The sequence below is a fragment of the Saccopteryx leptura genome, chromosome 1 (genome assembly GCF_036850995.1).
Source record: "Saccopteryx leptura isolate mSacLep1 chromosome 1, mSacLep1_pri_phased_curated, whole genome shotgun sequence".
In the NCBI taxonomy this organism is placed as follows: domain Eukaryota; kingdom Metazoa; phylum Chordata; class Mammalia; order Chiroptera; family Emballonuridae; genus Saccopteryx; species Saccopteryx leptura.
In genome coordinates this window covers 108,728,264-108,756,255 of record NC_089503.1, presented here as the reverse complement: position 1 = coordinate 108,756,255, position 27,992 = coordinate 108,728,264, and the positions used below count along the sequence as shown (strand labels likewise).

The 27,992-nt window shown below is 47.1% G+C and overlaps 1 protein-coding gene across 4 annotated transcripts in view; it reads left to right on the top strand.

Moving 5' to 3' along the window:
- The first annotated feature begins 10,739 nt into the window (after positions 1-10,739).
- Positions 10,740-27,992, top strand: part of PDZD2 (PDZ domain containing 2) — a 342,143-nt gene continuing 324,890 nt past the window's right edge. For all 4 annotated transcript variants that reach the window (XM_066373870.1, XM_066373861.1, XM_066373853.1 and 1 more), the window contains exon 1: positions 10,740-11,005. The gene's annotated coding sequence lies outside the window, so the exon portion shown is untranslated. The remainder of the gene's footprint in view (positions 11,006-27,992) is intronic.

Below are 27,992 nucleotides of genomic sequence, written 5' to 3'. Positions count from 1 at the left end.
TGGGAGGCCAGCCCTGCCGCTGCCAACAGTCGGTGAGGAGCTGCCGCTTGCGCGCAGCAGGTGCGTGCGCTCATCCTCCAGCAGGGCTCCGGGCTGAGCACAGCGCTGCGTCGTGGGGCGCGCTGTCTGGGCCCCGCTTGCCCCAGGCCACCCTGTGGTCATTGGCAAAGCCTAGCCTCGTCCTCAACAGTTGTGCTATGAATCACTATCACCACACTTCCCCCTGCAGAATTAGCGTCCAAAATTTTCAGGTCTCTTCTGCATTCTAGGTGTTCCATCAAAGGTCCTTGCCTGGGACTAGGATGAGGCAAGAGAAATGCCTAGGGTGCAAAATTAGGAAGGTCCTCGCAGTCAGGGTCAGGCACAGCCCTGAGAGTGAGCGCACACCCTGGGTGTGAGTGTGCAACCTTTAAGTTTTGTTCCTCAGGCGCCTCTCTTACCTCCCCCTGGTTCTGGCCTACCAGCAAACTCTAATATGAAATGGTGTCTATGGGAGCATTCACTGTGATTTTAGAGAAAAGTTTGCAATTAGAAATTCCAGCGAAAAATCCGTTTTAGAGTCAATTGTGACTCCCTGTTAGAAAAACATATGTCTGCACAAAGAAGCAAACTTTGAAAAAGTCTGCCGTGTGAGGCTCTGCATTACTCCACTCTCTGTGAACTTTTTTGATCTCTAAAAGCACTTTCTTACAGATACAATATTGATAAGCCCCGTGACATTCTGACTGATGGTATATATCTCAAAAGACTTTAATAAGAAAAACATCATTCTTTTAGGAACATTTGGGGTTTATCATAAGGAATTAATTTATAAGTCTGCTGCCTTCATTGGAGAATATTTATTTCTTCTACTCTGGCATGAGGCAGAGATATGTGAGCATCCTTCAATGACAAGAGAATGTGGATGCCCTCCGTCTTTGAAGTCAGTCTTTCTATCCCAGAGCCTATGGGCATGGCATCTTGATGGTGAAGAGCAGACATTATATATTATGCAGTAGATAGAATTAGCATTTCCAAAATGATGGCCAGAAAGAGAGGCCACCTGACCCTACAGCAGGGGTCTCAAACTCGCATCCCGCAGTAAACTGCATGTACGATTGTGCTTGTTGTACTGATTTTTTTTTGTTTTCAACTGCAGTGAGAAAAGTGTTGCGTAACAGTTGCCTTTTGTAGACCTAGTGCGGCCCGCGGAACGGCTGTGATCTTGCTCTGTGGCCCACATGCTGAGTTGAGTTTGAGACCCCTGCCCTACAGGATCTTTGTGCACTGCTTTCCAAAGCACTCTGCCTTCCCTCCAGAAGCACCTCTAGGCAAGTCACAGGACCTCGCGGGCCAAGTTCATGCCTAAGGTGTCTCCTTTGGACTTTGGGATTCTGAGGTTTTTGTCATCTTGTGTTGGCCTTCCTTCTTTTGTTTATTCTCTCTTTATTTCCAGGTGGTCTGAAAAACAACTTAGGCTATTTGCTTTGTTGATAAGTACACAGTAAAGCTGAAAAGATGATTCATTTCTTTCTGGATTCATGATAAAATTTAAAAAATAGAAAAAAATGGCATTTACATATTTCTTTTTTTTTTTGTATTTTTCTGAAGCTGGAAACGGGGAGAGACAGTCAGACAGACTCCCGCATGTGCCCGACCGGGATCCACCCAGCACGCCCACCAGGGGCGATGCTCTGCCCACCAGGGGGCGATGCTCTGCCCCTCCGGGGCGTCACTCTGCCGCGACCAGAGCCACTCTAGCGCCCGGGGCACAGGCCAAGGAGCCATCCCCAGCGCCCGGGCCATCTTTGCTCCAATGGAGCCTTGGCTGCGAGAGGGGAAGAGAGAGAAAGAGAGGAGGGAGGGGGGGGGCGGTGGAGAAGCAAATGGGCGCTTCTCCTATGTGCCCTGGCCGGGAATCGAACCCGGGTCCCCCTCACGCCAGGCCGACGCTCTACCGCTGAGCCAACCGGCCAGGGCCTACATATTTCTTAATGGTGTTCTATTAACCAGAAATGAGAAGGGCCCCATAACTTAATTAAAGGCTCACCAAGAAAGAGCATGATCCTCAGGTATTGTTTGTTTTTTTTCAAGAAGCAGGCTTATGAGGAACCCACTCAGATCACTATTAGCATTTGCTAAAGCCAAACAAAAATAAGATGTTTCTACATATTTTCCAATAGAAAATGACTGTGTTGTTGTTGTTGTTGTTTTTTACCAAATCTGGCTCTTTCAAGTCCACCATATTATTTCTCCCTCCCCCCACCCCAATTAATCTTTTAAAAGGTTCTCCAACACTTCTCTGTACTCCCTATTGTGTGTTCACACCCCTCCCCCATCAAAGGTTCTACTTTCTTTAGAGTTCTTTGACTGGTTCATTGCTCTCGAACACAGCAGAGACACAGAATACATGTATGATACTTGACCCACAGATTCATACATCATGCAAATCAATCATTAATGATGAATTTATTGACTGCCTCATCAACCACTCTGGTGATCCTTGCTATATATATACATTGAGATGAGATGTAAATCATCTTATTTCTGTAGAGTCTTTACGAACTGAAATTGTCATATAAAGAGCTATTGCTCTTGCCCCCTCTCATTTGAAGAGAACTTTACATTTTTCCAAAGTACTTTCCAAAGTACATCTATGCTTTCACAGGGGCCTCCAGATCCTAATGAGACCTCTAGAGGTGGGTGTTATTGTCCCCATGTTGGGGACGATTGCAGGAGGTTACTCCACGTTTTGTGTTGTAGCAGTTGACTGCAGAGCACAGTGCTGGCTCTCGGTCCCTTTTTTAAGCTAGATATCATTACCTGACTTTTATTTCCATGTCTGTTTTGGCTGTACTAGTAAAGACAGTTGCTAAGTTTAGCAAGAGACAATGAGGAGTGAAGACGTAACGTTAGAAAGAAGACCCAGGCCCTGGCCGGTTGGCTCAGCGGTAGAGCGTCGACCTGGTGTGTGGGGGACCCTGGTTCGATTCCTGGCCAGGGCACATAGGAGAAGCGCCCATTTGCTTCTCCACCCCCCCCCTCCTTCCTCTCTGTCTCTCTCTTCCCCTCCTGCAGCCAAGGCTCCATTGGAGCAAGGATGGCCCGGGCGCTGGGGATGGCTCCTTGGCCTCTGCCCCAGGCGCTAAAGTGGCTCTGGTCACCGCAGAGCGATGCCCCGGAGGGACAGAGCATCGCCCCCTGGTGGGCAGAGCTTCGCCCCTGGTGGGCGTGCCGGGTGGATCCCGGTCGGGCGCATGCGGGAGTCTGTCTGACTGTCTCTCCCCGTTTCCGGCTTCAGAAAAAAAAAAAAGAAAGAAAGAAAGAAGACCCAGAAGCGATAGACTAGCAATATGTTTATTTTCATAATTGCTTTTTTTCAAGGTTATTAAATAAAGATATCTGGAAGTAGAAGTATCTGATGAAGAAATAAAAATAGCGTATGATGGACTTAAAATGATTTCTTTTCATAAGTAAGTAGAGCAGAACAGAACAAGGAGAATAATCAGCTGGGAGATAGGAGTTGGGAATCTGCATGTGTTGGGCACAAATGAGGACTTAGAAAATATCTTACCTAAATAGTCGACATATTTAGAAACACAATGATTTGACTGAATTGCAGCAAGGTGGTAACAAGAAATTGGGGAGAGCTTCCCAACTTTCAGGGGAGCAGTAAATATCTTTTACTACAATGTCAGTGTGATAGAAGGTCTAAGCCCCAAGAAGACCCCCGTGTCCTGTCTCCTGTGTAAATTCAAAATAAAGACACTGACCAACTATAAAACAAAACCTGTGTGCATGTAGAACTAAAATAGCTCCTCTTTAGATATGCTGATTGCAATATGGTTATGTTAATCAAAGTTAGACCTCTTTATGCCTTTCTTTCAGTAGCCTTTTTTTGCTGGTGGCCTAAGCATGTGGGATAGTTTAGCACTGGACAGAATTATTGAATAATCCATATAAATTATGAAAGTAAGCAATATCTGGTCTGTACTTGTTAGTATATGATTCATTTCTTCCTGCCAAAAATTGCGTAAAAAACTACCTTGGAAACCAATGCTTGCATAATATAAATGGAAGGCTAAATCAAAGATATAAAATAATGGGGTGTTTTGGCCACTGAGATAAATAGGAGAGACAGTATATTCTGTATGGGGGACATCCCTGGGAGAAAATCCCTAAGTTCTACATGTTTGATATTATTATACAACACTGAAAACAGCAAAACATTTGCATAAGTCCAAATATCATGCTCATGAATACACTGAAGATCATCATTTTCAATACACCTAAGATAAAAAGCAGTTAAACCTTTCTGTTAAACAAGTATTTTGAAACAGGATACATCAAGTGTAGGTTCATTTCATGTATTGGCTAGTAAAAGATTTGGTCTGAGACAGAATATATATTGTAAAATTTTTATCAAGATTTAAAATAAAATCTATCACTTCTATGACCAAATACTGGAATGTGATCTAACTCGGGCTCCCTGTCATTTTCAAAGTCACTCTATTTTGGTGTTTCTACAGGTGTGTTCTGTAGCCCCCCGAGTTCCAGTCACTGAGGTGCTGATGGAAAGTGTAGTGTCAGATTCAAGATTGGGATCCACTGAATTAATGTTTTACTGTCTCTGTTCCTTATGAGTTCTTTTATAAAAAAAAGTATTGATTGATTTTAGAGAGGGAGAAAGCGAGGAAGAGAGACAGACAGAAACATCGATCTGTCCCCATATGTGCCCTGACCCACAACCCTGGCGTATCCAGATGATGCTCCAGCCAACCGAACTATCCATCCAGGTCCCTTATTAATTCTTTTTAAGCCCTTCCTTGACCAGGGATAGCTCATTCCAATATGAGTTCATGAATGGAAGTCTCATTGGCCAGGAATTTGCAGAAGAAAGAAAAGAGGGTAATTAGCTGGGTAAACAGGAGGCTAACTTCTGTTTTGGAGATAAAATGAAGCCACAGAGGCTGGAATAAGAAAGGGAATTGAGCCAGTTGTTGACTAAGCCTTCTCTCTCCACCCCCAACATGTTTGGAACAGCAGCAGAGCAGAAAAGATGGAAAACAGTCTTCAAGATTTCATTTGAGTTGGTGAGGAGACTTCCTTCCCATTTAGTTCTAGCTGCCTGGTGGGTAGATTATTCTTCTTTGCAGAGCGGAAAGCTCATGGGTAAACCAAATGCCACCGCAGTCCCTGAGAATCAACCCGGTCTCACTTAAAGTATGCTGCATTCTTTTGCTTATCACTAACACAATATCTCCCAAGATAATACACTTTTTCCTTGTTTCATTATTTTTATCTTCTCTTGCTCCTAACTAAGCCTTAGATTTTCTGTATCCAACATCCTTCACCATGTCATGTATTTATGAGCAATAAATTAATATTGCAACTTGGATGGAAGTACTAATCTGTAACTAAATATTTAACAAGGGGGCAGAAAGAATTTACATTTTGAACTTCAAACACTGAGAAATAAATGCCCTCAGTGGTGAGCTTTCCAAATTGGCAAGACTGCAAGGGCAAAACAAAATTTTCATGCATTTGATTGACCCCTTGAGAGGTGAGCTATTATTAGCAGGCCAGAACTTGTCAAAAACTCCCTGGAAAATATTGGATGAAAAGTGATTGAAACTAGAATTACTTTAAGCTGGTAAGCAGAGCCATGTCCAAAGGAGACATAAAATAAAATATTACATATGCACATATAATATTTTTATATTAATATATATGTCTATATATTTAACAACTCATTTTAATTCTGCAACTATTTATTGAGTGGCTATTGAATTAGAGACTATGTCATGCAGGTTTGGGAAACACAGATAATAATATCTAGGTTCTCTTACCTCCAGGAACTCACAAGCTGGAAATGTGTAAGAGGGAATACTATTGTTAGTGGCAAAACAGCACCAGCTGTTACTGGCGATTAGACCTCAGTTCAACCACCTCAGTACTTGAGTTTGTCAAAGAATTCAGAGCCAAAGAATTCAAATTGAAGGAGAAAGTTTCTTTAGAAGGTCACAGAGGTATAAAGAAGTGAGTCAGCAAGGCTGCGTGGGCTCAGCAAGTAAGATACAGAGGTAAAAGAAGGGCCCTTGGAGTTTAGAAGAAAGAAAGGCAAAGGTAATGTGCCTCGGGAAAGGGGAGGGAGAAAGGCACTGATGTGCTCCAGAGAGAGAGAGAGAAAACAAGCCCTAGGTCCTCCATTCTAATGGGGCATTTTTGTTTTTTGTTTTTTTGTGTGCGTGGGAGAGACAGAGAGAGTCAGAGAGAGGGACAGATAGGGACAGACAGACAGAAAGGGAAAGAGATGAGAAATATCAATTCTTCGTTGCAGTTTCTTAGTTGTTCATTGATTGATTTCTCACATGTGCCTTGACCGGGGGGCTACAGCAGACTGAGTGACCCCTTGCTTGAGCCAGCAACCTTGGGCTCAAGCTGGTGAGCCTTGCTCAAACCAGATGAGCTTGCGCTCAAGCTGGCGACCTCGGGATGTTGAACCTGGGTCCTTGTAAAGCCAGGAGCCACGGCCAGAGCCACCATCACAGCAGCCTGGCCCATGCAGGTTCGCATTGGATTCGGACAGTCGGTAAAGAAACAGCGGAGCCAAAAACTGATGGGCCATAGTCTTTAATTCTAGCTTGCACCCGGCGGGCAAGTAAAAATACACACTGGACTCCAAAACCCAGTCTCATTCAGTGCTCACAAAGCCACTGACTTATCCGAGTTTCCTAGAATCAAAGGTTTCTAGCTCACCAGCCTTATTCTCCTCAGTTCCCCATCTCCTTCCTTATCCCAGATACAAACTCTGCACAAACTGGCATCTCACTCAGCACTCCACCATCTTGGCTGCTTCTCCTGGCCTCCTCCACGTGGCCTTTCTCTGCTCTCCTCTGCTCTCTCTTCTAATGATAATCTCAGGAACCAAGAGCGCAAGTTCCCGCTTCGTCCCCATTTTATAGTGTAGAAATCCAAACTCTTAATCCAATATACCAAATAGGGAAGTCTCTAATACAGTCACCCTCTGAGGCATGATAGGATTGTACCAACCCACATCAAAAATGGGTGGGAAAGGCTTAATCCCAAAACCAAGCCCCAGGCTACAAGGATTCTCAACTCACAATAATATCACCTGGGCAACGGCCTCTTTAACAAAGTGAGCACAATACATTTTATCTGCCCAACAGTCCTCCACATCCCAGTCCGAGGCTCTATCCACTGCACCACTGCCTGGTCAGGCTCCATTCTGATGGTTTTTATCTGCTTTCCAAAGGCAGGGATTTCAGGAGAGATCCCAGGGGAATATCTCAGCAGAATATTTATCAGCTCTCTTGGTGTGTTTTTTCAGGGTTGTGGTTTCCACTGATTGGTCAGTGCCAGGGCAGGAGGTCATTAGTCATGGCCTCAGGTCCTGATGTCAGCCATGGCCTCACCCCACCTGGCCTTGCTGCTTTTCTGGGCCTGGAGCTGAAACACAACTGAAGCCTAGATGTTATCTCTAGTGTGACCAAAACTCAGATTCTGTGGTCAACAGACCTGAGGCTTTGATTCCAAGATCATCTGTTGCAGATCATAACCTCATTGTCCTGAGGGCTTAACATGTAAGGGAGTGGTTGTGTAAGGGAGTCATAGGAGGCTATTCTCTGGCCCCTCTCTTCTCCTCTAAGGGAGTCTACTACCTGCCTAACAACACGCTAGGGGAGGAACGGTCAGGGAAGCATCTGAACTGCATGACCAACAATATGAAAGGTCAGAGAGTCTAAACCACATGACCAGCAATATGCTAGGGAAGGAAAGGTCACCCTGGGACGAGGTCATTGTTTTCCCAGGTTTGCCCATTGCTAGGCACCCAGGGTGTCCCACCCTGGTGACCTGCTGTACCTGGCCTATCATTCCTATTCTGCTCACGTCTGTCTGTCTACTCTATCACTATGGTTCCTACAACCTAATACAACCTGACAAAGGTTATATTAGTGACTTGTAAAAAATGCTACCATTGCAGGGATGTTGGTGCCAGTGATCAGAGAGGTCTTCCTAGAAGAGGTGACATTTAACTCATTGGAATTTCAGCAGACACAGGAGAGTGAGAATGTCCTGGCAGGGGGAACAGAAGTTGTAGGTGAGGAGCACATGGCTAGAATGGGTAAGAAATAGCAATGCTTTATGATTTGAGTGATTAATTCTTTACATATCCATTTATTCAGCAGACTTTCAGTGGGTGCTGAAGGAGGTAGGTGCTGGCTATAGAAGCTGAGACATGCACGGTGTAAGGCAAGTAGTCGCGGCTGTCACAGCCATTCACGTGCAGGTTCTCATTAGATTCGGACAGATGATAAAGAAATAGTGGAGTCAAAAACTGGTGGCCCATTTCTTTATTCCAGCCTCACAACTGGCTGGTGAGTAAAGACACACAGGGCACCAAAAGCCACTCACATGTTCTCTGGTTCCACAACCAGGAGAATCTCTTCTGATTTTTTCTAGAATCAAAGGCCCCCCACCAGTCTCAGCAGAGCTCGCCAAGAGCCTTCATCTCTGTTCTCTGTTCCCCATCTGCACACCTTCTCCCTTCTACTCCCTGCACAAACTGCAAAAAACATGGCTTCCTTCTTCTTCTCCTTTCTTCTTAAGAATTTTTGGTGCGAAACCCCTCCTCTAGCAAACATTAGCATAACAATGCCCCGCCCCAAGCAGGAAGGTAATTAGTGGTTTTACCTGGCAGCGGCCTTTTTTTTTTGTTTTTTTTTGTATTTTTCTGAAGCTGGAAACCGGGAGAGACAGTCAGACAGACTCCCGCATGCGCCCGACCGGGATCCACCCGGCACGCCCACCAGGGGCCACGCTCTGCCCACCAGGGGGCGATGCTCAGCCCCTCCGGGCGTCGCTCCGCCGCGACCAGAGCCACTCTAGCGCCTGGAGCAGAGGCCAAGGAGCCATCCCCAGCGCCCGGGCCATCAATGGAGCCTTGGCTGCGGGAGGGGAAGAGAGAGACAGAGAGAAGGAGGGAGGGGGGTGGAGAAGCAAATGGGCGCTTCTCCTATGTGCCCTGGCCGGGAATCGAACCCGGGTCCCCCGCACGCCAGGCCGACGCTCTACCGCTGAGCCAACCGGCCAGGGCCTGGCAGCGGCCATTTTTAACAATAAAAGTGAGCAACTCAGAAAATGCAAATTTTACAAACTCATTTGCCCAACACACAGCCTCTTCATGGCTCATGTGATTGGGAGAGAGTGGTGGACTATGGGACTTTCAAATAAGCAATCAAACAAACAAACAGAAATCAATTTGATTCTAGAGGGATTTTTTTTTGTGGTGTCCCAATGATATCTTCCCAGAAAGTAAATGCCATTTCATTGAGTACCTTCTACGTGCTGTGCTGAGTACCTATGTTACCGCCCACCCTTACAACAATCCGCATGGTAGGTATTTTCTCTATGTACAGGTAGAAGGAGAAACTCTGGGTGCCTGAGATTTCCCAGCTTGTAATGCGTGAAGCTTGGTGTGGAGCAGGCATTGATCTCAGTAACCTGGTAAGTGTAAAAGCTGAGAAATGGCTGAATTCAAGTACTCTCTCATCCCAGCCTGTGCCGAAAATACCACCTCGGAATGCCTCGGGACCACCCTGGCCTCTGGTGCTGCGGGCCAGCTCTGCAGAGTCCAGGCAGGTGATTTATGCCGCTCTGTTCTTTCAAGAGACCCCAGCTTGTTGCCTTGCCCAGGAGAGCGGCAATGACGCTGCCCCACCCCATCCCCCAAACCAAAGATTTCCAATTACTGCTCGGCAGAAAATGTCAAAAGCATTATTCGACTATTCATTATCCCAGGTTTTGTAATTTTCATATGTTTTTCTCTTATCTGCTAGCACTTGAAAAAGACCAGCTCTTTCCTCTTAAGAGAGCTTAATTTTCAGAGCTGTGCAGTCTCCCTATTATGTTCTTATCATCCTCTCCCTGTAGCAGACAGAATGACAACGATGACAAAAAGAACCAAAAATATTTGAAGGCCTTCCTGAAAATCCGTGCGAATGAGAATCCGAAAAGCCCAAGGTTTCTGTTCTTCAAGTGACCTGGAACAAGGCCAAGGGCGAATGGCCTTAGCTTTGACAATCAACTCAGCAGGAAGGAGTGGATTGACTTGTTCTCACAAGGACCAAAACCACCACCCCAGGGCTGTCAAACATGTTCCCTGAGGATTTCCCTCAGGTGTCCTAACTGGAGGGATTAAGTAGCTCTGAGGTGCCAAGAGGTTTCCCCAAAATTCTTATGCCAGTGTGAAATATACTTTGGTATCCCAAGAACCAGAGGCCAAGGGTGACTTGGGATGGGTGGTTTATTCCTTCCTCCCTCTTCTGGCCTCCGCCCTATTCTTTTCTAAAGCAATTGACATTTTTCTCGATGCTATGTAAAGTGCTATGCAAAGGCAACTTCAAGTCCCCCAGCTCGCTCTCCTCCACCTAGATGGCGCCCAAAGCCCCGCCATTTGGATTTTCTGAGCTGCCGTCTCCCAAGATCCTTTCCTCCCAAGGTTTCCTAAGCCAGCGCACCAGGACTCCGGGTTTACCCCAGGGACGCGCTGCCTAGCGGTGTGCCCGGCTCGGGGGAATCCCCGCCCACCTTGTCATTCCTGTAGGGGAATCCCCGCCCCCAGTCTCTGTCACTCCAGAAAGGGAGTTCCCGCCCCTAGACTCTACCAGTGGGACGGAATTCCCGCCCATCCTGGAGGCTCCGTGGATCCCTAGCGCCGCGCAGCTGGGAGAGACGAGCACAGAGCGGACTCCCGGCGCCGAGCGTGCCGTCCTCGGGCAGGGAGACGCGGCGGAGTGGCCTCGGTGGGAACCCGCCAGGCCGCGGGCGCCGGGGATTGCGCCTCCCGCGGCTGCGGAGAACCGCGGCGCTGCAGCTCCGGGCAGGCGCGGCGGCGGCACTGGCGGTGGCAGCAGCGGCGTCAGCAGAGGCGCGGGTCCCGCCGGGCGGCGCCTGGGTCCGAACGAGAGAGAGGCAGCAGGAACCTCCGAGGAGCCGCACGCAGGTGAAACGACCGTCCGGCCACCGCGGGGACGTGGGGCTTCGGCCGGGGTGGGGGTGGGGGGTGCCACCTCCGAGACTGCGTGCGCCCAGGAAAGTTTAGTGACAAATCCCGGTGCGAGAATCCCAGCCGCGGCAAGGTGGTGAGTGGGGAGCCGAAGCAGGGTCCTACGTTGCGTGGCGCCAACTCCCCTTGTGTCCGCCCGGGGGCGGGGAGGACGCGGCCGCGGGAAGAGGGCCGGACAGAGCGGGCCGGGGACCGCGGGACAACCCGAGACACACTGCTGGACACGTTTAGGACAGGGCTAGGAGCCCCTGCTCTTGGTACACCCATCTCTGGGTCGTTTCCTGGCCCTGTCCTCCGGGGCGCAGGCACTCAGGTGCGCCGGCCTCAGGTGCTGCATTGGGGTCCATCTCCCGCGCGTTCCCGTCCCTCGCCTGCCCCTGCCTCGGGGAGAGACGCGCGGCGCGAGGGCGTGGAGGGGGCTCGCAAAGAGCCAGGGCGTCTTTGGGGCGGCTATAGGCATCTGTCAGGGAGATGGGGAACGTACCAATGGGGAAACCCGGTTCTCCCTGGTAAGTGGAGTTCCTCCCTAAACCTGCCTTTCTCCCCTTCTTTCTTCCTTTGGGTTTGCATTGACGTTTTGGGTCTTTGGGCTGCTTGCCTTCCCGCAATGCTGAATTGAGTAGGGGGAGGATCCAGGGCCCCTGCCTGGAGTTTGCCAGAAGCGTGACCTCAGCAGCCCCGTCAGTGCAGAGACCTTGATAAGGATCACTGGAGTGTGAAGAGGACAAGGTCTGGCAGGGACTGGTTGCAGAGACTGGAAGAGCAGGCGCGAGGGCATTCCAGAGCTGCAGACCTGCCCTGGGACTGGAGGTAGAGCGCTGGGGGCAGGAAGGCTCTGCATCAGTCTCTTGCAGCTGGCTGGCCTCTTGCCTCCCACAGACGCCGGGTGCCTTGGGTGGGTGTGTTTCCCTTAAGGAATCATGAGCAAGCTTCTGGAGCGGTCACTGAATGGCTGCAGAGAGGGATGTCAGGATCTGTTTTGACCAAGAGCCCCCCTGGACCTTCAGTGCTGCTGGTCCTTCCTCAGTGGGGCCTCCCACACCCAGCCTGCCTTGGACTGGGGCTCTAAGGTCCTGGTGTTTCTACAGGGCCAGCTTTTCTGGTCTGAGTTCAGGAGGGTGTCAAGTTGGTGGCAGGTGTGGCATGGGAGGGCTGCTTGTGGGGGCAGAATAGAATGTCTCAGAACACTCCTGGCTGTGGGTGGTTTATCTCTAGCTTCATCAATTTCTTCTGCCATTCGACTGGGCTGAGAACCGCTGTGAGTGTGTGTTTGGGGGCAAGGGGAGATGTAGGAATGAGGGGATGGCAGGTTCTGGGAGAGGAAGAATTAGAACCCTGTAAAGTATATAAATGCACCTCCCTTGGCATAATTCATATGATCCTGGAAAAATATTGAATTATACTTTAAATCTCTATCGTTGAAATTGATTTTGCATGTACTTAAGGCAGTTTACTATTTAAGGAAACTTAAGATAATTTCTCTATTCATTTCAACCAATTTATTTTCGGAGTACCTGTGGTTTGCTGTGCACAGGGGCTTAGAGGCTCCTGGAGACACACATAGATGAAAGAGCCTCCTCCTTGCTGTCAGGGTTTCCATCTATCAGAAGTGAGATAAGTATAATGAGAGCTCAGATCCAAACTACTGCATGCGTGGCATGTAATAAGCATCTTGTGTTTATTGGATGAAGGGCTGACGCAATGAACAAAGCACCTGAAGAGTGGCCTAAATAAAACATTTTAGGATAGGGAGGGACGGAATCACTTCTGACCATGTATGTCTGAAAGGCTTTGGGGAGGAGAACCCAGGTAGATAAGGTGGGTACTTAGAGGTTAATCCTCAGGTAGGAGAACAATGGAAGAAGGGGCTGAGCTAAGGACTTGGAGGAAGTTAGTTCTGCAGCTGGTAGGGAAGTATTTGAGATTTTTGAGCAAGGAACTGTCATGATCAGCCGTGTGCTTTAGGGAGATTATTCTGATCTCATACAGAAAAATTGGAACTGGGAGAGATGACAGGTGAGGGGACTAGTGAGAAGGTTATTGTAATAAGGTGGAGGATGGAGGTGTGGGCAGAGGCGTGGCAGCAGGCTCGGATGAAAGGAAAGGTTCCCCGGACATGGACTTGAAGTATGAGCGCTGCCTCGGTGTAGAATGAAGGAGAAACCAAGACCACCTGCAGGTCAGCGGTGTGAATACACCTTTGACTGAAGTAGGGAGTCTAGAGTTTCAACATTCAACACACTAGAAACCTGGAGCACCCTTTTCAGACTTCTCCTTCTCATTCCCCCACATCTCATCAGTCACCTAGGCCTGCTGACTGCTTCTCCTGGTAAAACCTATCAGTGGCTCCCAGGACCTTGTGTGGGATAAATTCCAAATCCTATGTGCTTCCTCCAACTCTTTCCTGTTATGTCACACACACACACACACATGCACACACGCACACATGCCGCACACACACTGATCTGTCTAACTCTGCCTCTACAGTGCTGTTTTTTCTGGGTTGGTAGGCAGTAGTGAGAGGGGTAGGTCTTGGAGTGTCCTTCCTCCCTGGTTTTTCCAGCTCCAGCTCCTGGGCCTCCGCCTATGTGAATTCTCTACCTCTCTCCTATGGCATTGAGCATCTTATACCTTTGGACCATCACTCTACAGAGCCCCATTGGCACACTCATCATGATGTCCCGGCCCTGTTTCTTTAGGATCTTATCTTATGCATGCTTGGTCACCCACTGATTTAATCAGGTCAGGCAGGGGAGGGATAGAGGCAACACTGCAGCCCCCCCTTCCCTGCTGATTGTACTCTAGAGTGTAGTCCCCATCCTGACTGGGAAGGTCCAGGCCTGGTATGCTAGACAGGATAACACAGAGCTGTGGATGCTCCCTTGTCCTTGATCATGTGAGCCTAAGTGAGACAGACCGTGGGGGGTGGGGGATGTCCTTCTTGGAAGGTGGCCCCAGGTCACTCTTATTACACCATCCACAAGGGGCATCATCCAAAAGAAGGCAAACCCACAGAAGGTCAGGACCAAACCCAAAGGGAGGCTGAATCTACTTCATGGGGCTGAGTTGGAGCCTTGAGAGTTTTAACCTTCTTTTTCTGACCTCAAGTGTCTCCACAGTACCAAGATGGATGCTAGGGAGGCAAACCCCTGAGGAAGGCAGGTGGGCAGGTGCAGGCAGGAATGTCTGAGAAGGGCCAGAATCCCAGGAGGACGATGGGAAAGGCCGTCGACAGAGACTGAGAGCCGTGTCTGGAAAGGATGCTCATGGAAGCCAGGCTACAAGGGACAAAGGAGAGAGCAATGCCAAGACAGTGGAAGTGGGGGGGAGGGGGGGCAGAGACACTGGTTCCGGAAGTGTGTGCCAGCTAAAAATAATCGGAGAGTAGTTGGAGGAGGTGGTAGCGTTGTGGGAGCATCTCTTCAGGAGAGTCCCCTCCCAGGCATGTGTGGTAAATAAGAGAGAAGAGGAAAGTGGGAGAGAGGAGAGACAAGGTGAGGAGCATTTAGGAGATTTAGGAGGAAGAGGCCACAGCAGGTGCAGGGGAAGAAGAGCTGGCGGCCATCCCCCCTGGAAGGTAGGAGGGAAGCCACGGCTGGGCGAGGCCTGCATGGAGCCTGCGATGCAGCACAGGGAAGAGTGAACCGGGAGGAGCACCTGCTGGGGGTGGGAGGTCACTGTCACTGCTCCAGGCTGGGGGCTTGAGGGGACAGGCGGGAGAGCAGCTGCCAGCCAGGGGAGGTGCACTTGGCACCTGGCACCGGCTGAGGCAGCCTGGAGGGAAAGGAAGGATTCTGGGATTGGGGTCAGAGACTTGGGCTGCAATCTAGCTGTGCAGAGACTTCTCATTGGCCAGATCATTTAAAATTTTGGAGCCTTGGTTTCCTCTTGTGCAAAATTGGCACAAAGCTACTAAATAGGGTTGTCCTTAGGAGGAATGAAAGAGGTCCTGAGGTGTATCTGCATTCCCCTCAATAACAGCGTCTGGCATGTTGTGGGTCCCTCTCATGGTGTGTTGAGAAATGAATTAGCCTCATGCCCAAGTCTGTGGCAGCCCAGCTGAATGTGGAAGGCAGGACTTTCTTAGCGGACTCAACCAACGCTTTCTTTCAGTTTTAGGAGAAAAGTTCTGGACTGCTCCGAGCAGCCCAGCCTCCTTGTTGTTCCCCTTAACCAGGCATCCCCAAACTACAGCCCGTGGGCGGCATGCAGGCCCCCTGAGACCATTTATCCGGCCCCCGCTGCACTTCCGGAAGGGGCACCTCTTTCACTGGTGGTCAGTGAGAGGAGCACTGTATGTGGCGGCCCTTCAAAGGTCTGAGGGACAGTGAACTGGCCCCCTGTGTAAAAGGTTTGGGGACCCCTGCTAACGAATCCTTTTATCTATTGAGTTGTTCTAGTGGGAACATCTGCAGTTCACATCCCTCTCTTATGCAAAGGTTAAGTTGCCAGGGCTCAGAGCTGGGAGGTCCTGCCTGCCTGCTCTCCTCTGTGGTTTGGAAGGGGGTGAGGTGCCCCCACCTGGTACCTCTTGCACTTGGGGAGCCGAGGCCCAGAGAAGCTGAGCACTTGCCTCATTCCGGTATAATTGGAACTAAAAGTGCAATTTACAGTTGCTCAATCTGGGGAACGGTTGTCATTTTATGGCAGTTGTACAAGGTGCAAGGTGGGTGAGGAAGAATTTAAAATCTGCGTACCCCCTTGGTTTTATTAATGGATCTATGATTAAACCTAGAAAGATTCAAGAAACATTCTCATCTAGTGAAGAGGGGCAGATAAGGAGCTCTTAGCTTGATTTAGTAAACACTCAATAGGTGTGTGCCAAATTAAATGACATTGGGGGAATATGTGTAGGGTTTTCTTTTTTAAAGAGAAAGAAGTTTTTAAAAGAAAAGTGTGCTCTCCAATTATTTTCTGCCTTGATGGTCTATGTTAGATTATGTTGTTCTTTCGGTTTAGGCGTAGGTCACGTTTACAATGATAGGTCATTTTGTGGCATTCAAAAATTTTTGATTCTTGATCTTATAATAGCCATATTCTAGAACTGAAAGGAAAAAGAGAGATGAAATTGGGAAAGCACGTATTTCTCGTGAGCGCTGTAGTTTTGGGCAGAGGCAGGATGCGAAGCCAGGTAGGTCTGCTGATCCAGACTTGAATTGCCTGTGATCTAAAGAGTTCTGCATTCTATTTACAAATGCATCCAAGAAAACACTGGGAGCATTTACGGTTTGCAAATTCAATAGTTGAAGAGGCCCTTTGTGGTCTGATAAGGCGGCCGGTAGAGAGATGGCTTGTTAAGGCACTAAGTGTGCGGAGAAGACACATTTGTCTTTCAAGTCCCTCCAGCTCCGGGAAGAGGCCGGCCCCTGGCCGCGGCCCCACGCCGGGCTGAGCCCAGTGCCTTTTCCACTGACATTCTCAGTGGGGCCAGGAAATGTCTTGGTCTGAGAGCCCCAGCTCCTTGGGGGTGCATTACCTCCACAGACACATTGAGGGAACAGAAAACCAGAAACTTTAGAATCAACTCTCTTTATCGAAGCTATCCAGTGAAACCAGATAGCTGTTAACTGACTGATTAAGTTATTCTTAGATTTATTTGTGTTTAGGTTTTAAAGTGTTTCTGTGGCTCATAAAGCACTGTAGGTCACATGAGGGATTTTGGAGAAGTGGGGCACCAGGGACTGACTGACAGCAAGGAGGACTAATTTCACACACACTGTTGTCGCCAGCGTTAGATGGAATCCTAGCAAGTAGGCAGGGGAAGGTTTGTCGTCTGAAGCAGCCTCAAAAGCCTAGCTGTCCACATAGTAGAAACATTACAGACTCTTAAGGATGGGTAAGTCCTTGAAGGGATCCAATCCCTCGCCTTGAGGTTGAAGTAAATTTAGTTCATTCCAGATAGGATCTGTGAACAGCCACCTGAGGAGGGGCTTCCATGGTATATGTGGCCCTTCACAGAATGCTGCCCCAGACTGGGGTGGGGGGTGGGGAGGTTAAGGTTAGCAGGAGTGGAAATGGATTTGACCTGAGCACTTATGGTATCCTTTTTAGCAACACCTGGACACCTCTGGTACTTGGCTTTGCATGCACTAGCCTTTAACTCTGCTATCTCATCTGAATTAAAATATACACACCCTGTTGTCCTGGCCTCTTTCTTTGCAAAAAATAAAGACACAGTGATACAATGCAGAATCCCGATCTTAGTGCAGGGCTATATGCAGTGCAGTGGAAACCCAGGTCCTTGGCTGAGACCCGCTTGCTGAGGGAATCTCAGAGTGCCAAGGGGGTGGGGGAGAGGTCACTGGGTGTCATGGTGGATGCAGGACAGCATGGGGACGGCTGCCCCACAAAGGCGGCCTCGGGCATCCAGAAGGTGGTGCAAGGAGACGTGCCTGGGAGCGGCGATCTCTTGGGACCCTTGGGACCCTGTCTGGCCACTGGGTGCATCTCTGGTTAGCTGTACTGTATTGGGTTGGTGTGCACAAGTTTGAAAATCCAGTAATGCCTTCATCCCTAAAGAAATTAACTGGTTCCTAATACTACTTATATTTGCATGCAGGTGAGCAAATACAGTAATTACAAAATCTCTTCAAGTGTTTGAACAATTCTTTTTTTTTACACCCACGGAGGTAAGAATGGAGCCAAGTTGAGCAAAGCAAGATGTCAATAAACTCATTAATTTTTTGTGTGTTGGCCAACAGACACTTGTAAAATGTCTGATTGCAGCTGTGTTTCAGTTGGATTCTACCCCCTCCACCTTTGGCAACATGTGTTTTATGGGGTTTGGGGTAAAACTAGATTGTGCGATACGGGTCTCTTGGTGAACAATATTAACTTCCAAGGCTAAAGCAGCCATGCAAATATTATCACAAAGTCACTCAGCAGACAAAATTGGCATCGTCATCCTTCAGTTTCTCACTGGCCACTCTCCATGCCTGCCCCGCTCTGGTCCTTGTTATTCCCAATATTATTAGGCTAAAAGTGGAGACAGCTGTCCCCAGAAAATGTGCTTGGAGCGTCCTCATCAGCATGGATTCTCAAGAGAGAGCAAGCGGCAAGATGGTGCGGGGAGAGGAAGACACTGTAAGGATGGCGTTAAGCCCTCTCTGAACCTACTAATCTTTAAAAACCTGAGCAGATGTAAGACTTGTTCATTTCTCTCCTGATGATGGCTGGGGAGCAGTGTTCAACCATTTTTGGCACTTGAGCACCCTTTCCACCTGCTGGTCCCTCACCTGCTCAGCTGCCTGGGCACCGGCTTTATCCTGAGGGTCTCTGAAGACGACCTGCCTTTTCCCCAAACTCTTCAGACTACAGCACGATGTCCATCCAGTACGTGGGTAAAAACCAACATTGTTTGAATGTTTCCTATTTGGCAGGAACTATTCCAGACATTTTGCATATATTAACTCATTTAATTCTTATAACCATTTGATGAGGTAGATACTGTTATTACCCCCGTATTAATTTCCTGTAACAAATGATCACAAACTTGGTGGCTTAAAGCAACAGAAATTTGTTCTCGCCTAGTCCTGGAGGCCAGGAATTTGAAATCAAGGTGTCGGCTCTGCTTGTGGAGGTTCTCAGGGGAGAATCCTTTCTTGCCTCTTCTACCTTCTGGGCACTGTGGACATTCCTTGTGGCTGTTCCTCTCTGTCTCTGCCTAACATTGCCTGCTTTTTTGTGTATTTGTGTCTTCTATTATGTCTGTGTGTCACTATTTTGTGCGTCTTTTATAAGGATCCTTGAAATTGGGTTTAGGGCCAACCAGATAACCTAGGATGATCTCACCTCAAGATTCTTAATTGAATTATATCTGCAAAAACTCTTTTGCCAAATGAGGTCACATTCAGAAGTACCAGGACCCGAGCATATCTTTTTTTTTTTGGGGGGGGGCAGCATTGAACCTACTACATCCCCTTTTGTAGATGGAGAAATGGTGGTGCAATGTGGTTGAGCAGATTCTTCAAGGTTACGGTGTTGGTGGAGCTGGGATTTAAATGAAACAGTCTGGGTCCAGAGCTTGCATTCTTGACCATTACTCTTTACTGCCTCTCAATAAGTGTGCTCAGTGATTCTTTATGGTATTAATGGACGGCAGGATGGGTGGGTAGATAAATGGATGAAATGGATAACAATAACTGACTACTATTGCCCTTCCCAGTGTACTGAAAATAACAACACCAACTAATAGTCATTGTGTTTTGATGTCGCCAGGACTTGGCCTTGGGTCTTCTTCTCTAGCTCTTCTCCCTCCTGGGGAAGTCTCATCTGCCTCAAGGCTTTACCTGCCCTCTGTGTGCGGTTGCCTCCCGCATTCATGTCCTCAGCCTTGACCTCCCTGCCGAGCCCCAGACCCATCCACCGCTGCCAATGTGGCATCTCCACATGGGTGTGTGTGACCAAAGTGGAACCCTTGCTACTTCTCCCTCAGGCTAGCTCTTTCCTTCTCTTCCTCCTCCTCTCGGTAAATGGCCCCACCATCTACCCCCCCAAAACTAGAAATCATTCTTCTCCCTTCCTCACTCCCAGAAGTAAATCTGGGGGTCCTTTTGGCCCCTCCTCCAGCATCTACCCCCTTCTCTGCACTTCCCAGGCCTCCATCCTCATTGACATCACCACTGTCTTGTCCCTGAACCCCTACTGCAGTAGTCTTCTAACTGGTCTCCAGAGAGCACTCTTAACCGCTAGTCCTTTCTCCTCAAAAAACCTAGGGGTGACTTTTAAAACACAAATCAAGTCATGCCATTCCCAAACTTAAAACTGGGCATTTTTTTCTTTGTCATTTGAATATGATCCAGGCCCCTGGCCCTAGCCCAGCCCTCCAGAGATTTCCTCCATTGCCACCCATGGCACTCGCTCTCTGTGCCCAGACACACTGTCCTTCTGTTTGTTCCGGAACATACCAAGCTCTACCCTTATGTAGGGCCATCCCTTGCTCAAGTCAGTGACATTGGGCTTCAAGCCAGCAACCATTGGATCATGTTGAGGAGGATCCCACATTCAAGTCAGCAACTTACACTCAAGGTGGTGAGTGTGCACTCAAGCTGGGGACCTCAGCGTCCCAGGTCAATACTCTATCCACTATGCCACCACCGGTTAGGCAACAACCATATAATCTTAAAATGGCCAACCCAGGCTTTCTATCACACTACTGTTTAAAATCAAGTTTTCATTTATATTTTAGAATATAAGCTTCATCAAAGCAGGGCCCTTGTCTTGTTCACTGTTTCTCCAGGGTCTAATATATAACAGGAACTCAATAAATAGCTTTTGAACAAATTGAGCACTCACTACAGTCCAGGGATTGATCCCCATTATTCTTTTTCTGATGATGGAAAATAGGTTCAAAGAGTTCAAATTACTTGCCTGAAGTTACACATCTATTAAGAGTTGGAGGAAGAATTTGAACCCAGTCTCTGACTCATGAGCCTGTGTTCTTAACCATTACTCAATACAAAATCTCTGAGAAGCAGGAACTGCCCAGGATACACAAGTCCCTCCAGAGCTCTGAGTTTTCTAACTCATTTTCCTGCTCATAAACCCAGGACACAGATTGTTAAAACAAGAATATACTCACTTAGATTCTAAATGCACTGTTTCTCTGAAAAGTTGGCTCTAGGGCTTAAGCTTGAGAAGCTAAGAAGTTCATTTCTCTTTTTTCTCCACTTGGGCATATAGCCTCAAGACTTTTTCTATTTTCTTTAATTTTTTTTTTTTTTTTTTTTGCTTTTATTGATTAATTTTAGAGAGAGGTAAAGGGAGAGAGAGAAACATCAATTTGTTGTTCCACTTATTTATGTATTTTTTGGTTGATTCCTGTATGTGCCCTGACTGGAGATCAAACCCACAACCTTAGTATATATATTGGGACAACACTCTAACCACTTGAGCTACCTGGCCACGGCTAGACTTTTTCTGACCCAGCTGGAGACTTAATGGTTTAAACCCTCTTTCTTGCACCCTTAATGGAAAGACAGAGGTGGTCATTGCCTTCTGATATGCAAAGGTGGAATTTACTTGCATTCATAAGAAGCCAAATTTTTCTGTAATCTGGTCTCTTCTGCCTCCATATCTCCAACCCAGTTAATAGACACCTGGGAGGAGCACATGAGCACTATCTTAGATCAGTTGGTAGCAAGAGCCTCTCCACTGGGTCTTGCTCAAAGATTGGTCTATTTCTCTATCACCAGTCATGGAAGACACGAGTCGTGGGCGACAGCAAAGGACAGGTTCTTGCCAGGCATGGGATTCAAAGGCACTTCAGCCAAGGTTGTAGGCTAGGGAGAGTGAGACAGCAGTGATTTGTTTCTTTCCCTCTTGCTGGACCTCTTTTTAAAAATAAAGGAATGACATCAGCATCCTGAGATGTAAACATCAGACAAAAGGGCTACTATTTCAGGCAAATAGTAATTGTGAGAATGGCCAAGACCCACGAATATAGGTTGGGCCTTTATTCATAGAAAGGGCTATATAGTGGCTGATTAGTGTATCTGGCAAATATAGCTGCTTTCCTGCAGGAAGGCAGGACTCTGGCCATTTGATACGTCATGCGCTTTGCCTCTGCTGTCATGAGTGGGGTTTGCCATGGTAACCAGAACTTTACCTGGAGGGTTGTGCATGTAAAGTGTCATTCATTGGCAGTCTCCTTTATTTTTAGTATAAACCAAAGAGGAGCTGCTCATTGTTCCTGCTAACAGGAAGGTGAGAAGTCACAATGGAGCCCAGGTGGAAATGTATGGGCTGCTCTTGGGTGGAATGTCACATGAGTGCTTCTGGATTGCCACTGGTTAAAATCCACGCTGGAACCTGTGTGCTGGGATTGTTGAACTGAATACTTTTTATAACTCTTTCTCCAGTGCTCTTCCCCATCTTCATGACACAGCATGTGAACTTTGCTAACGATAGTGGCCCCACAACTGGGAGTAGGTTGCTTCCCACAAAACCATTCAAAATTATGAAAGCTTAGCAAACATATGAAAGCAGTAGTCTTATCAATTATGCTCAGTTCTTTCTCTCTTAGAGCTTTTATTTTGTGCTTGTTGCTGCATTTTTGTTTCTTTTTGTGGTCTTTTTTCATTCAGATAATATTTGTTTAGCATGTGGCATATGGGGGAAAATATATAAATACATATATATGTATATATATTTCCTATTCTATGCATTTGAATAAAAGTAAAATTCTGATTGTCTTGAATGAATTATCAATTGTACCAAATTGTTTACCTGTGTTTGGGATGGGGAAGAAACAATAAAAAAGCATTCCTTCAAGAACATGGTGAGCCCCCTTTTGTTGGAAACTTGGAAGGGGCTCAGTACCCCCTTGGCATACTGGCTGATGAGTGAATCTGGGCAGTGTGACCTTGTGCTATAGGTTTGGCTGGGCATGTGGGCTGCAGTCCAGACTGAAGCCACAGCTGCTCCTTGAGTTGGTATCAGCTGAGGTCAGAAACACTAGACTGGAAGGTTCTTCCAAGCAGAGACCATGTCCTGTGTGGTGCTGTGACTCAAACCCCTATGGTGACACCTGGGCCACAGTAGGTCCTTTATGAAGGTTTTTAAAATAAATGAAACTAGTGTCAGACCGGCATGTCTGGGTGGGAGAGAAGAAACTATATGTCAGGTAATGTCCCACTGAGTATCTAATGGTCCAACTTTAATGTCTAAACCCAAGTTCCGGATTCCCACCCTTGCCCCTTCCAGATGTTTTGTGTCTGGTTGGTTCTTTAAAATACGCCCAGAACCTAGCCATTGTTCACCACCTCTCTCCTCATCCCTCAGTTGGACTATTTTAAGAATTGCTCAATTGTTATTGCTCCCCGCACCCCTGTAGTCTATTCATAGCAGAGCAGCCAGGATGATTCTAGTAAAATGGAAATCAGAGCATGTCACTTCTCTGCTCAGACCTTCCCAGTAGCTTCCCCTCTCACTCAGAGTAAAGCCATATTCATTGCATAGTTTACCAGGCCCCATTCTCCCCCTTCCCCTTGGCCCGTCCTCTCTGACTTCATCTCTATTCTTTCCCTCTCAGCTCTAGCTGCATTGACATGCTTCTGCCCCAGGGCCTTTGCACCCACCGTTCCCTCCGCCTGGCATGTTCTTTCATGCAGTTGAGTTGCTCCCTCACTTCCTTCAGGTCTTGCTTCAATTGTCACCTTCGGCAAAGTCTTCCGTGTCACCCTGCTCCAGCCTGAGACTTCATATCCCCCTTCTCAGCTTTATTTTCTCCTTAGAACATTGTCACTTCTCTTAACATCTATTTGCTTGACATAATTTGCTTTTCTGCCTGTTCTTCCCTACTATAATGTAGAATTTGAGGGTATTTTCTTAAGGGGGGGTTCTTTTTGGTTCACTCTTGTATCTTCAACACTTAGAATAATGCTTGGCATACAGTAGGCACTCAGAAAATATTGGATGAGAGAACGAATTAGCATCACTGGTATTTTTAATTTGAATACTGGTGCCTCAGGGATTGTGATGTAATAGGTAGGAGGTATGGCCCAACCATTGGTGTGCTTTGAACACCCCCAGTGGTTCTCATGTGGAGCCAGGGTTGCAAACCACTACGTATTTTTCTCCCTTTGAATTTCACCTCTGTGGCATGTGTTACAGCATTGTTAGAAAACCCATTAGTCTCGAGATGATTTTAATGAAATTTGTGCTGTGTCTAATAGCATAGTAGGGTTTTCATCTGAGCGTTTGGTTAGCGTGAATGTAGTGGATATTCATTCCTGCCTGACCTCGGCTGAACTCTGACGCGGAGACACAGACTTCATATTGCAGTGTCAGGTGTTTTCTTGGTTAATTTTTCAGTTGAGCATAAGGATTTTCTCTTTATATTTGAAAAGTAAAAGCGGATTTGGATCCGGCTTACTTTCTTTCATCTACTTAGGTAATAATACACTTTATTCCACACTCTCCACCCAGAATGCCCACCTTCCCATTGCTGAAATTCTGTCCGTCCCTTAAGACCTAAGAGAAGTTTCGTTCTTTTTTAAAAATGCCCCCCCTTCCGGTGGGCAGTCTCTTGGACCGTCTGGTGCACACACTGCCTGGTACGTTCACTGGACATCCAGCACATGCTACTCCGGTTGGTGAACCTGCTGCTGAAAGCATCCTCTTCTTTGTTGATGCCCCCCACCATTTACCAGACTGTAAATTCCCTTGGCCATACTGTCATAGCAGCAGACAGTAAACAGATGTTGATGAATTGCTGACACTATTTTTGTTGAATATATTGGCAGCATCTAAGGAGCCTTGCCTACAGAAAGGGGTGTCACCCTCGGCATAATAAGGGATTGATTATACCCTTCATAAACACCCTGGCATTTTTCACTCCGGCTGATTGTTGACTGTATCTTTCCCATCAGAAGATTTTTAAATAAGCAACTGAACATGTAGCTTGTAAGATATAAAATCCTAAGCTTTCGGCACCCTGTTTGAAAATGACTTACTCAAGAAAGCTCTGGTACAGTCACATTTGGCTTTTCTCTTTTTTAAACTCAGATTTAAGGAAATAAAATGTAACCTGTCTTTTAGAGGGGCTGTTGAGAGGAAGCTCTGAGACAGAGCAAGGTGGGGCCACCTTATAGGGCCTTTTCCTCCCTGTGTGAAGGAGGGGCTTGCTATTACAGGGTCACTATCAAGCTGGCATTCTTCACGTAGACAGCCTGGGAGATCAGGTAACCTGATACATTGGAGTTGGAGGAAGGTGTAGAAACTAAGTTCTTAACACCTTTGTGGCCTTCTGAAGCCCTAGGCTTGGGGGAAAGTGATGTCATGGTGAGACAGGAAATGTTATAAAGCTGTAAAATGTCATAAACTGATTTCCATCTGGTTGTAGGTGTACAGGACACAAGCAAAGAAAAGCTCATTGTGTTTTTATCCAGTGGGGATAAGGTTACACACCAGTACATCATGGGAAAGCTGTTGACACAGCGTATCTGGGCTTTTCAGCAAGGTGTTTGGATGGCCCCTTGGGATATCTTTGTGGGCGAGATGGAAGACTGTGGACTGGACAGTGGCAGCACCTGGTGATCTGTAGCTGACGGACTAAATGCCTGAGCAAAGGGCTGGATGGAGTGGTGTCCATCCAGAGAGAATGTTTTAATAGTGAAAGTCACATGCATGCAGTTCTGCCGCTGGATTTCTCCTGCTCCTGTTCAGTGTTTTTATCGACTTGAATAAAAATATGGATGACACGTTTATCCCATTTGCTCATGACCCAGATCTGGGAAGCACAGTGACCTCATTTCACACCAGAGTCAGAATCGAAATCGGTTTACAGAATAGGCCAAGACTTGCAAGAGTCAGCCAAGGGGCCTAAGCAACAGTCCTGCTCTTATGTATGAAAAAAAAAGCAACAAAACACCACCATCACATTTATTACAGAATCATGAGAAACCTGCTTCAATAGCAATCTTTGTGCTAAATATGTAGGAAGTTTATTTGACTCCATGATCAACCCTGTGATGTTATTTAAATAAAGGTAAATCCCAGATGTCAGGGGTTCCAAAACAGAGTGCTGGCGCCTAGATATTGTGAGCCGCCCTGGGCAGTGCACAGTCTAAAGTGACATGCCCACAGGCAAGGGTCCAGGATTGAGGAGTTAGTAGAAGAGATTTGCAGGAAGGTTCATAGCCGCCTTCCAAGGCCATCCCACGGACCATCACTTGATCCACTCCTTTACCAATATTCTAAACTCCCTAATCTTTTTTCCTTTTGCTCTCCCCACCATCCAGAATCCCTACACTAAATACATGCTTTTTCTGCCCTTTTGTCCTGACTGCTAAGCATTCCTGTGAATGGAAAAACCCACCCATCTATTTGGATTGGTGCACTTGTAGAACAATGGCCTCTCCACTCATCAGCCCCACAGACTGGCAAACAGGTGCACAGTCTCTTCACAAAATCCCAGTCACCTTCCCCTGCCATCCCCCAGTGTCTAGTCTATCTCTTATCTCTCCCTCCAAGCTGGGGACCTTAATGCTTTCTTCACAGAGAGAATCAGCGGCCACCCCTCAGTTCCATTTCCTCCCTTACCAACCATTTCCACATCCAGCCTGCACTCTTTCCTTCCTCCCTCTGAGAAGGTGTCCCTTTTCCCTCTACCCCATTGATTTGGGAGATAGGAAGGGAGAGGGGAGGGGAAAGGGGAGAGAGAGAGAAAGAGAGAGAGAGAGAGAGAGAGAGAGAAGCAGTAACTCATTGTTCCACTGAGTTGATTGCTTCTCATGTGTGCCCTGACTGGGGCTCCAGCCAGCGCCCTTGGGATCTAGCTGGTGACCCCAGGACCAAGCCGGCGATATCCATGCTCCAGGTGATGCTCTATCCCCTGCCTCAGGGCAATGTTCCTCTTCTCATCAAATGTGTTCTTCCTGGGCTCAATTTAATGATCATACTTGATCGGTATACTTTTTCCCCACTGTCTTCAACTTCTCACAGGCCATTAGTGGTTCCTCTCCGCCAGGTACAGACCTCTTCCCTCTTTAAGACCCCTCTGTCTTTATGTCCTCAACATCCCAGTGACCTGAAAACTTGGTCTGTGTTGGCTGATGACACTAATTTCTCACTCATTCCTCAATGAATTGTGGTCTGATTTCCATCGCCAACCCTCATTAAAGTAGCCTCACTGTGATCACGAGTGGGTCTCTAGATCTAAGTCCCGTGAGAACTTTGCAGTATTGAATCCAGTGGATGCTGCTGCCTGGGTCCTCCTGGACAGAACACCATTCTCCGATACCACTTCTCTTCTGGTTTTCTTCCTACCTCTCTGACTAATAGTTACTCTTAATCTTCTCTCTGAGCTCCACTCCATGGAGCCCTTTAATTTATTTTTGCAACTTTTGTCTTCCTCTTTTTGATTGGGTTTTATGCTTTGCCTCTTAAACATTGATGTTCTCATCCCCCCCCCCCCCCGAACCCCCTTGGCAATTTTAGTCACATTTCAACGTCAGCCCCCACTCATGTATAGACCCCTCTGAAATTGGTGTCTTTGGCCCCCACCTTCCTCCTGAGCTCTGGACCCCCATGTCACTACCTACTGTCTTCATTGGGTGACCCTCTGCTACTCCAAAGTAACACATCCCAAACTGAGCTCACCACCTTTCCCATACAGGCAGTGGTGGGATTCAGATCCTTTAACCGGTTCTCTGCCCTCATGACCGTTTTAAGTATAAAAAAAACAATATACTGAAAGGTAGTTTATTATTTCACGCATTTAATACTTAAATAAGAACAATAAAGGAGGTACACAAAACTAGATTATAAGTAAGAGTTTTAAAATATTAATGAAAAAATATTAAATAATACCTGACCAAAAACAAATAGAACTGTTATTTAAGATACTTCCATATTGCTTCTTGATTGGCGCCTTCACTTGCAATTTTCTTCTCTTTTATCTGAGCATCATCGGCTCTGTGATTTATCCTTTACTATCTATTCACTGTAGGAGTAGGATCCCACTTCTTTAACTATGGACGGAATGAACAGTACTATGGGAGCTTAGAATACACTGTTGCGCAGATGAACATTAAAAAGGAGTAAGGAATGTAAATTTGTGATTTCCACACTTTAGAGAGAACCCTGATTACAAGTGCCATTTTAACAAGCAGTTTGCAGAACTCAGCATAAAATTAGGTATTGGTTCTGCTGAACTGGTGCGAACTGGCTGAATCCCACCACTGCATCCAGGCCTGTTCCTTTTCCTCTGTTCCCAGCCTTAGCGAGTGGCACCCCTTCTGAACCAGCCCCCCAAACAAGAACTCTGGATTCGTCCCTCACCTCTCTGCGGTTCTGTATACCTGCACGTAGTAGGTTTGCCACCAAGATCTATTAGCTGGCCAAATCAAGTATTTCCATGGCTTTCTTGTGTAGGACTGCTAAAACTTATTTGTATTTCTGGTCCAGAAGCTGGAACTAGAGC